This window comes from Podarcis tiliguerta (assembly GCF_965153285.1).
Source record: "Podarcis tiliguerta genome assembly, chromosome: 12".
NCBI classification, from domain to species: domain Eukaryota; kingdom Metazoa; phylum Chordata; class Lepidosauria; order Squamata; family Lacertidae; genus Podarcis; species Podarcis tiliguerta.
In genome coordinates this window covers 26840628-26849304 of record NC_139545.1, presented here as the reverse complement: position 1 = coordinate 26849304, position 8677 = coordinate 26840628, and the positions used below count along the sequence as shown (strand labels likewise).

General features: G+C 43.4%; 1 long non-coding RNA gene across 1 annotated transcript; it reads right to left on the bottom strand.

Annotated features, from left to right (window-relative positions):
• Positions 1-3938: 3938 nt before the first annotated feature.
• Positions 3939-6017, bottom strand: LOC310660715. The gene is made up of 2 exons (XR_014503622.1): positions 5900-6017; positions 3939-5726 (listed from the first exon to the last, which is right to left on the bottom strand). It is a non-coding gene; the product is annotated as an uncharacterized lncRNA (long non-coding RNA).
• Positions 6018-8677: the final 2660 nt, after the last annotated feature.

Here is an 8677-nt window from a genome sequence, read left to right as displayed (position 1 = left end):
TTTGATGAGTATCCATCATGGCAGCACAACATCTAGCAACTAAGTATGTAACATCTGGGTTTTCATCTTGAAGTAGTAGAGAGGTATAAAGTTATTCTGTGTGACCTGGGAATTTATGTAGTATAGGCAAGATGGACCTAGCTCTCATATCTGTATAGTATTGGCAGTGAAAAAAGGCATGTTCTGTTGTTTCCAGTTGCCCAGAGCCACATGGGTATTTCTTCTCCTCATACAGTGTCTTCCTAAAGCCTTCTTCCTGGATGGCTGAAGGAAGGGCCTGGCAGAAGACCAGAGTGAAAGCCCTTCGCTGTTTTGGAATTTCAAGGTTGGTTATCTATGGTATTTGGGAGGTGTGGTGTCTTCTGGTTTCATTGATTAAAAATTATCAGGATTTAAGGAGTAGCTTTATGCATTATAGTCTAAGAGGCAGGCAGGGGTTCAACAATCTCCACAGCAAAGTGCACATGGTTCAGGCCCACCTGAGAGATGGTAGAACTGAGTTCCAGCACACGTGTGTGTGTGTGTGTGTGTGTGTGTGTGTGTAAGAACAAAGTATGAGATGCTTTATATTGGCTTAGTATATTACAGCTGCTGACACAGAGGAAACTATAAACAGTAGACCTGCACTGCTTGCCATAAATACAGGTCAGATCAAAGGAAGGTGCCAATGGCACTTCTAATAAAGTTCCTAATTCCATGCTTTCCACCTAGTGAGCCGTATGGGTCAGTTTGTGCAAGCAGGAAATAATTACTTGCAGTCTGGTGATGGATAATTATCCCTCCAGTCCTGAAATTGACCTCTTCCGCAGCCTTCCTCCTCCCCCCCAGCCCCGTTCAGAAACTTAATAACCACTGAGATGTTCCGACCCCCTTGCTTTGCATAAAATCAATTTATATACACCACAAGGTTTCAGAAGCAGTGGTGTCGATTATAAGATTCCAGAACCAGTGAGAGCAGCTAATGCCTTTCATATTGATTGTCATGAACTTGACGGCTTTGCATACAAATATGGATTCTATCAGAAAACCTCTTACACTTCTTACAGTTCAGTGAGCTAGTGGGAAATCTGTTGATTCCAATCCTTATCTTGCACTTTTAAATTACAGGGTATCTCCCATGAAACACTGACTAGTTCCTGAAGAAACCATTTCAAATAGCAAAACTCATCCAAGATGACCTGCCCTCCTGGATAGTAATGCAATAGAAACTAGGGTGGTGGTGGAATATACTTAACAACCTGCATAATACTAGACAAAACTAAACTAAAGGTGAGATGCTGAATTTAGGGCTCCCATACATCCAGAATTTCCTAGACATATTCAGGATTCATTCACTGAAAATAGCGTCTGGGCGGAATTTTCAGAAATCAGTTAAAATGCCCAGGAAAATCCAGATGAATGGCAGCCCATATTGGAAGTATTGATTTTTCTTTTTTACTTTTTTATTTTGCAAAAAAAAAAGCTCAGCGAAACAAAACAAAACATTTTCCTGATTTTCACTTTTTGAAATATGGCAACCCTACTGAACTGCTATATGTGACTCTTTTGCAATTACTTACATATATATATCCATGTTGTATCTTTTTATTTTGCATATGGCATTCCTGTATCTTATTTGACCGTGCTTTTTCTTCATGGCCTTGCTTTGCTGCACTTGACTATGCAGCTTCTTTGCAAGAAATGTTTGTTTTTTGCAACCCTTTTGTTAATGTGTAAGAACATAATCTCCTGTTGCTTGGTCCCTGCTCCTGCCAACCTAGCAGTTCGAAAGCACGTCAAAGTGCAAGTAGATAAATAGGTACCACTCCAGCGGGAAGGTAAACGGCGCTTCCGTGTGCTGCTCTGGTTTGCCAGAAACAGCTTTGTCATGCTGGCCACATGACCTAGAAGCTGTAGGCTGGCTCCCTCGGCCAATAAAGCAAGATGAGCGCCACAACCCCAGAGTCGTCCATGACTGGACCTAATGGTCAGGGTTCCCTTTACCTTTAAGAACATAAGACGATCCCCCTCCTGGATCAGACCAGATGTTGATCTCGTCAACAATCATGCTTCTCGTAATGCCAAACGGAGATGGGGTAATAGCTTGTGTTGGCTATCATTTATCAATTCAGAGGATGCTCCTGTCCTTTTCCATGCTTGCTTGTGATTGCTCCTTCCCCGTCTTCTTGTCTGCTTCCCTATTATTTTCTGTCCAAAAACATTTGAGTAGAAGCAGTTGATACAAAGCTAAGCCAGGCATCAAATGCTACTGGGCTTGATCCCTAGTCTATGGCTTTACTCAACAGCTTTGATCCCCCACCCCTCCTTTTCTGGACTCTCAGGCCAAGTGCTGGATCTACATCTGAAGCCTTTTGCCCATAGCACTCATTGGAGAATTATACCAATTTTCTATTTTAAGTACACGGCTAAAACCTTGTCAGGGACAGACATATTTGGGTGGAACAACCCCAACAGTTATAGCCAGAAGAATGCAGAGAAGCCCAGACCTGCCAGTACTTCAGAGCTGTTGGCAGAACATTTTCTTGGTAGCATTAATCAAATCAGTTAATTAAACAAAGCCTGTTAAGGTAGGCACTCCTTAATTATTGCCCGGGACCTTGAATATTGTGACATCTGATAACCATCTATCAAAGGATCTAAACGAGAGGAGTTGTAAAAATGTAAAGAGTATATAGAGTTGTAGGATAGGGTCTCCCAGGGTGTCGTCTGAAGGCAAGTGGTAGACCATTGGTTAGTTCCTGGATACAATAGCAGCAGGGGACTCCATGTACCACAATAGCTATATTCTACTTTCACTGCTGGAGGCAGTAAGCCTTTGAATTCCCACTTGCTGGAAATTGCAAGTGTGGAGAGTGCTTTTGTCCTTTGTTCTTGCTTGTGATCTTCCCATAGGCATCTGGTTGACTACCATGATAACAGGACACTGGACTAGATGGGCCTTTGAGCTAGAATCATGAAATCATGGAATCGTAGAGTTGGAAAGACTACAAGGATCATCTAGTCCAACGCCCTGCAATGGAGGAATCTTTCGTCCAACATGGGACTCGAAGCAACAATCCCTCAAACAAGAGTCTCATTCTCTATCCAGTAGGGCTCTTCTTATGTTTTTACACCAGAGTACTATGGAAGGACGCGGGTGGTGCTGTGGGTAAAAGCCTCAGCGCCTAGGGCTTGCCGATTGAAAGGTCGGCGGCTCGAATCCCCGCGGCGGGGTGCGCTCCCGTTGTTCGGTCCCAGCGCCTGCCCACCTAGCAGTTCGAAAGCACTCCCGGGTGCAAGTAGATAAATAGGGACCGCTTACTAGCGGGAAGGTAAACGGCGTTTCCGTGTGCGGCTCTGGCTCGCTGGCCACGTGACCCGGAAGTGTCTCCGGATAGCGCTGGCCCCCGGCCTCTTGAGTGAGATGGGCGCACAACCCTAGAGTCTGTCAAGACTGGCCTGTACGGGCAGGGGTACCTTTACCTTTACCTTTACTATGGAAGGAAGGTGGGAAAATAATAATATATTACATATCCACCAACTGCCCCTGAAAAACCAGGGCATACTGTTTTTCCCCATGAGAGTATGGCTACCATTTTGAGCTCCACAATCTTGTGCAGCACCAAAAAATGTGCATTTTTGAATGAAAGTGCCTGAAAAAGCACTTTTCCTGGGTCCATGATCTTGCATGGGTCTCATGACTCACATGGGATTTTGGACCCCCAAAATGGTGTCCTGTATTTGGGCTGTGTTGTGTTGAAGGATATGACATTAATGTTCACAGAAGCTGAATTAGAAAAGCCCGCAAGTGGCATTTTGTTATGATCATGAACCTTTCTCTTTTAGCTCTATGAAGCTAAATGGCAAATGCAACAGATGTTAAGGCAGCCTAATTTTGAAAAGACCTACACCACACCACGCAAGACCCCAGACAGTTTGACAAACTGGGCAAACAGGGCTCCTCCGCATCACCTGTTTATTTAGCACCCATCCTAACTTGCTTGCACAAAGCTGACAAAGGGTTTAGACAATGCTCAGTCTTTATTGAGCCTCTGTTCTGATTTGTTTGTGGGGCTGTTATAAGGCAATGAGTATTCACTCAGCTTTGCTTCCATAGCGTTTCTACATCTTCCAGCTAAACACCTTTCCATGCATTTCCTAAGTTGGATTTGTAGCTCTAAGACAAAAGAACACTTTAATCTGCTTTAATTGTGCCACCCTGAATTTCTCAGGATAGCCTTCAATCCCTCCCACAAAATATTGGCAGTCTGGGAGTGACCATAGCCTGGCCAGTATAAAGTAGCTCCCAAAGTTTTAATTTAATTGCTCCTTTAAAAGCTCAAAGAGTTGGAGGCAAGGGTTGTCCTTGACTTAAGGACGATCAGGATGCCAAGGGTTGTGAACCTCTGCATTACAAGCTTGTTGCTGTTGTATTCCTGTGGAGCCCTTACAAAAACAACAATGATTCTTCTGAACAGCTCAGTCAAGTGAAGCAGCTATGTACAAAATCGCCATTGGCTCCAGATATATTGCATTATGATCCAGGAGGACTTTTTTTTTTTGGATTAGAAGGAAGCTTCAATTGTGCCATCACCTTGGAAGGTTTGTTTTCTTTGTAAAGCTTCCTTCCAGATCCTTCTCTCTCTCTTTGTAACACTGCAGAAAATATCCTTGAATTAAGCGGGTGTTATTCTGTATTTCTATCATGGCAAAAATGAGCAGACTCCAGTCTCTTGTGGTTGGAAGTAGGCTGTGACTGAACGCCTCTAATAAGTGAGATGCTGTATTTAATATCTTCTTGTTTATTCTGCTTTCGAGTTAGGCTTATGTTTCTGGGAGATAATTGCCAGTGACTGTTGGTTAACAATGTCCTGTAGACTTGCACATTTTTCTTCTATTCAGCAAATACCTTGTACCTATATTTATCTGCTTGTTTCAGTTCATTTCAGACCGAATGTGTGGGCTCTCTTCATATGGTTTCGAAGGAAACGAGTGGGCTTGGGGAGAGAGTCGGCATAGTGCCTGCAGCTAACAGATACAGGCCTCTAGAGAACAGTCTTCGAGCCTTTGTGTGGACACTGCCATGGGTAATCATTGTCTTCAGCGCATTACGGCAAAAATAGTTTCACCTCATTACTTTCTGCGAATGCTGGAAGTGCTGGAACATTTAGCATCCTTCTGACTTTGGCGGTGCTGACAGTAGCTTTCCTTTTCAACACAGAAAAAGAATTCACTGCCTGCACTTGCTCTTGGTTATCATTAGAGGCAATGGGAAAATTCACAGTAATTGAACTTTGAAGCAAGCTCTGCGGTGTTCTCTGATTTGCCAATTGTGTGAGCCAATCAGGTTTCATTTGAGTGCTGGAGATATTTAATGGTACTGTTGTTGTTGTTGTTGTTGTTGCTGTTTTTAAAAAAATCTTGATTTTAAAAACAATGTTTTTGAACCCAGGCCATTATATTAATGCTACTTTGTTTGTTGCCATTGTTTTGGAGCTGCTGTCTGATCTGATGTGCTGACCTACAGTACGCATTTCCTTGAACTCTATTTTACTGAGGTGAGGATAGTAACCATTAATATTAATTCTTATGTTTCTTATCCTGTTTCCTTAACTATATAGCAATCTGTTACAAGATTGTGTTGCGGGGGACTAGCTTTTCAAATGATACTAGTAGCTTTACAGATATAGTACCCAGGCAGAAAAAATTATAAGAAAGAATTATTCTTTGAGCTTCTCTCAGAGGTACTTGAGGCTATCCTGCAGTGGCGTAGCGTGGGGGGTGCAGGGGGGGCCGGCCGCACCGGGCGCAACATCTGGGGGGGAGTGCTAGCACTCGCCGCTCTCTGCCCCCTGCTAAAATCCACGGGTTAGGGGGCGCAAATTACTTGCCTTGCCCCGGGTGCTGACAACCACGCTACGCCACTGCTATCCTGTCAATATAATGGTTCCATAATCTGTACGGTGGATGTTGCTTAAAGGTCTGTATCCTGCAGCAAGAAGTACCACGTACAGACTGAGACGGAGAGAAAGAAACTGGAAGAGTTTTAGCTCTACCTAAAACAAGACTGACATCAGGAACTGGCCCCAAGGACCTACGTCCTAGGTCTTTGAGCCAGACCCTGGGTTTTGCCCCTGAGCCCAGCGCCACATTTGCTGTGCAGCAAGGAGGAGAGTCAAACAAGGGTGTAGGCAGGGGCATAGGAAGGGGTGTGTGGGAGGTGCGTTGCGCCCTGGGTGTCATCCCTGAGGGGGTGAAAAATGGCCCCCACACAAGGATTGCAGCGGCCACCATAGGCGGGTCTCCCTACCCCCACCTTACCAGGTACCGGAGGAGCTAGCTATGCCCCTGGGCATAGGCTGCCACACCATAATTTAACAACTCCAATGCTGCCCTGACCCTAGGAAATTCCTCATTTCCATTTCCAGGAAGTGAACATTGATTGCACAGGGGGCTGGAGGGAACGTCATCCTCAACTGGGCTTGCTAGTGTCATACTTTAGCTTGCTGTCTGGTCTTAGCTTCTGCCTTACCTTATTGCTGGCATCATGGCCTTATTTTAGTGTTTTAGGATATGAATAATTAATATTTATATATTTGTTGGCCACAACCTTGAGATGTGTTGGATAAGGGAGAGTATATAAATGTTTTCAATAAATAAATCATTCCTTTCTCCCACCCCTTCTCGTGCTATTCTGTAGGGTGGCTGAGGGAGAGGCAGTAGGCAGACACAAGTCCCACGCTGCCATTTTAGGCAGTGTGGTACCTGCAGGCGCCTAAGCCACCACGTCACTCCTAAAAAGTTTCGTGAGCCCAGTTTTTTATTTTTTATTTTAAACTCAATTTGTCACCCTCCCCCCTCAGTGATGACACCCAGGGTGGCCCACACACCCCGCACACCCCTTCCTCCGTCACTGAATCTTGCCACTTTCTAAAATTTATTTAATGGTGTGTGTTGTTTTTTTAAAAAAAAATGCCCAAAGAAATAAAATAAAATTAGGATTTTGGGGTTTTCTCAGGACAATGGAAGGTATGTGTGCTGTGTCCTATTGGTATAGTTATAGTGGCACTTGTCTTCCTTATAGGAAATGCTTTGTGGGGTGGGAGGAACAAAAAAAGGGGGGGAGTCAAGATCAGTTGGTGGGGTGAGTGATAAATGTCTCCATTTTCATTTTAGGGATGTTGGAGTGTTTGCTGAAGTTTGGGTTTGCATATCGGCTTGGAAAGTGCAGTTTTGGTAAATTCACATTGTAATTCAAGCTGAACCAATTCCTCCTCATCGTGTGTGTGTGTGTGTTTTGTCATTGTCTTCGTCATTTACTATTGTGATTGACAAGTGCTTGTTGGACATATTGTGTTTAAAAGAAAAGCTCCAGGTTTCGGACAATTTTTCTTCCAAAGAACATGATGCATTTTTAACAATAGCCATAGTACATTAGAGTTTGGAAATATGGAATACCTATTGTGTCTAAATGAGACAGAGAGACAGAAGATTAAGAAGCGATGAGACTTTCATCATTCTTCTCACTCCTATGCATGCCAGCACACGTTAAGGCCTCCCAAAGAAAACCATCTGGGCCCAGATGGCACCCGATAACTATATATATTAATTTCTTAAAGATGCCAAGCTGAGAAAATGAGATGCAAACAACAAACAAAACAGAGAGCAAAAAGGGGAAAGCAAAGAGAGAGTGAATGGTGTTTTCATTTCTGTGTCTTTTCAGGAACATTAGATCAGGATTGTGGGTGAAATTTTAATGTGGGATAAAGCTATTCTAATATAAATGCACACAGTGAGATGGAAGAAAAAATATTTTTCTTCTGCTTTATTTATATAAGTGGGGCAATGTACTAGGTACTTGTAGCAAAGGCACAAATCCCTTTCCTTCACCAAAAAAGTCAGATTTTTTTGTCCTGTGCTATAGTTTTCGCAACTATGATTTCTTGCTGGTTACTGGGTGATTCATATCTGCTGGTTCGGGTAGGTTGTTCATTCGGTCAGTGTTATTTGGCTCTGTGCCTCTTTCTTGAGGTGTAAAATTTTCACTAGAGTCAGAAGTAGCCCATTTGTTATCGTTAGAATATTTTTCATGCTGGAGAGGTCCATGCATATCAAGTGGAAGTGGTCCTGAAGTTAGCCATCTCTCTCCTCTGTTTGAGTACATTTGGAAGTAACCTGTTGACTTTGAAAGTTTTTTTTCCAAGCTCAGGAGGTGGCCTCTGAGTCGTTATATCAGTTATATTTGCCTTATATGATTTCTCAGCTAAGGCCAGTTCTTGAGCCAGGCTTGTTGGGTAGTGAATATTTTCGGAATCTTGTCGGAGCCCTTTAAGATGAGTTGACCAATCCGAAACAGTGGAAGGAGGAGGAATGGCCTCATCTAGAATTAACTCATTCAGCTCCCTCTTACTCTCCTACTTTTGGAGAAAATAATGAGTGATTTTGCTCTGTCTCCTTCAGGATTCTGGGGAGCTGATTAACGAATCTGGCATGATTCCCAGATCTTTGCAGTTCTTTCTAGTAAGTACCATAACAATTATGATTATTCGTCAGCAGTTTGCAGAAATCAATTATCTCCAAATGTGGCGGCCTTGAGTTTACGAGTCTGGAGTCAGTGCCATTCAGCAGAAGGGAGTGTTTTGCAGACTCTCTGCAGCTGCCACGTGGGCTCGCTCGTCAACAGTTCTGATAATCAAGA